We start from the raw sequence: 2,292 nt of genomic DNA, 5'->3' as shown, positions 1-2,292 counted from the left end.
GGGTTTCCGCTGTCATCTGCATGTCGTTTCCGTGAGTTAGACGCCTCTGCAATTTGCCATGTGCTTATGCATTGTTTAGGCTCATTACTATTGCAATATATGTTTCTAAGTATTTTCTCTCGAGGGACAAAATATGAAATTTTCCGTGAACAAGTTGTTTACTTGCATTTTATATTGTGACGCCGGGCCCGGCTTTTTGATTAAAACTATTTCCAAGTACAGTATGTTGCTTCTTATTACGGATTTCATATTTGTCCTCGTCCGTTTTTCTTCGGAGACGCCGTAGCTTTTCTTCGTAATGCTACCGAAATGTAACGCTTGCATTTTGTTTACTTTAAATTTTATTTTTAGCATGAGAGTAGCCTGTACACAGCCTAGCATGGGAGCATAGTCTAAACTTTGAAGCAATATGCAAATTAATTACCCGGAATTTATTCTCGCCGGTTGGTTTTCGATTCCTCTGATATCAGTATCATTTCAATCCATGAAATAAAGCAACTAACAACAGCTTTAAGTTTAAAATTGTCTTCAATACAGAGAGGCGTAAACGTTCCTGGAATGGAAAACATGGAATTCTAAACTGTGTGACAATCCATTTTAGAAAACCCTTTTGATGAAGGGTTGTAAATACTGAAATCCCAAAACACTAGATGCAACCATAACATAAGGAAAACCTAGGGATCACAATGAGCCGATTAAAGATAAATTAGAAATCCCTCAAACTTTGGCTATGAGTAGTCTATACTGAACTATTCATTGCTATGTGGTTCATGTGACACGCCTATATGGTTCATGTGAAACATTTAGGCTTTAGCATTTAGGCTTTAGCAATTTTGAAGACAACCGCATGCTTTAAGTATAAAGCCAGAAGATATTCACTTGCAATTAGTTTATTCTGTAACTTATCCAGGTTTTATAATGTAATTTCTATGATATTTTCCACCCTCCTCAACTGCTCCTCTGGATCTGCCTCTGGTATATAGCTGTGATCGTCTGTTGTAGCTGTGATCTACTCAGTAAAAACTGTTGTTGTTTGAGAATTCAGGTTTCTGTTTCCAACTCCGAGGCTCTCTTGTGATCACAGGAAAAACGAGATGTTAATTTAATTTGTTCGTCGTGAAAAGTAATATTGTTTTAAACTATAAAAAGGTAATATTTTGTAATTTGCCCGCGTTTGAAAAGATTGCCAGCTGCCCCTCTCTTCTAAGTGGAGGTCAGTGCGCGCAAACCACAACAAAACGTAAATAGGGCTTATTATCAATATACGCGGCCAAATTGAAAACCGCCCTCTTGAAAACACACGCTTTGCGGGCCGCAAATGACTCCTAGCGGGCCGTTAATGTATTAACGGCCCTGCAGCTGATTGGTTCTCGGTTCATCATCCGATGAATATTAACCAATGAGGTTACGTTTATTGACGCGGGAAAACCATTCAGGTGCGAACAGCTTGCGAAGTGAACGTTTGCCGTTTGGAAATTTCATTTTAAAATGGAAGAACTCCCAAATTTTCAGCTTTTTTCTAGTCAAAACTCGGACTTAGACAACGAGCAACTGGATGAGATTGAGCAAAAAGCTCAAGCGAAAAACACCAAGAGAGCAACTGAGTGGGGAGTAAAAAAAGTTCGAGAAATGGTGCGAGAAAAGAAAAATTACAGTGGATCTCAAAACAGTAAGTCCAACGGACTTGAGTGAGATTCTGCGAAAGTTCTTCGCTGAAGTGAAAACAGAGAAAGGCTAAGCATTACTCCAAGTGCATTGACTGGAATTAGAGCGGCCATTCATCGCCATCTAACCTGTGCTCCACTCACGCCGAAACATAGACATTTTGCAAAACAGCGGATTCATGTCTACCAACAAAATGTTTGAAGCGAAGGCCAAGCTATTTACGAAAGAAAACGAGGCGAAACCAGAACACAAATCATCTATTCAGTCAGGAGACAGGTAGAAATTTAATCGATACCTCACGGAAGGGCAGAACACGGACGGCGTTTGGAAAGATGCGGAGAAGTTAGTTGAGTTTATTTGGTTTTCGTTGTAATTTCATTTTGTTCGCCGCGGCAGAGAGGAATGGCGGGAGCTTAGAAGGCAGTCATTTGATTTTTGCTAATCATTGTCATTAATCTTTTTAAAACTAGATAATATTTGACTTTTATTGTAAACAGAAAGGAATTTTATTTGGCTCTTGTTTAGCTGATCGTATTGTGGCAACAACTTTTCATATCATAGTTTCATGCTACACCTCTCTTAAACATTTTTTTCTTATTAAATGAATTTGTACGATTTGGCCTTGTG

General features: G+C 38.8%; 1 protein-coding gene across 1 annotated transcript in view; it reads left to right on the top strand.

Moving 5' to 3' along the window:
- Positions 1 to 1,969, top strand: part of LOC145469848 (E3 ubiquitin-protein ligase TRIM45-like) — a 7,169-nt gene extending 5,200 nt beyond the window's left edge. Inside the window, exon 1 of the mRNA XM_081453654.1 lies at positions 1 to 1,969. This exon is cut by the window's left edge and continues 5,200 nt beyond it. The gene's annotated coding sequence lies outside the window, so the exon portion shown is untranslated.
- The last annotated feature ends 323 nt before the right edge of the window (positions 1,970 to 2,292 follow it).

Source organism: Orbicella franksi, chromosome 15, assembly GCF_964199315.1.
Source record: "Orbicella franksi chromosome 15, jaOrbFran1.1, whole genome shotgun sequence".
Classification (NCBI taxonomy): Eukaryota; Metazoa; Cnidaria; class Anthozoa; order Scleractinia; family Merulinidae; genus Orbicella; species Orbicella franksi.
Note: the sequence above shows the minus strand (reverse complement) of the source record. Positions and strands in the feature narration are given on the sequence as shown.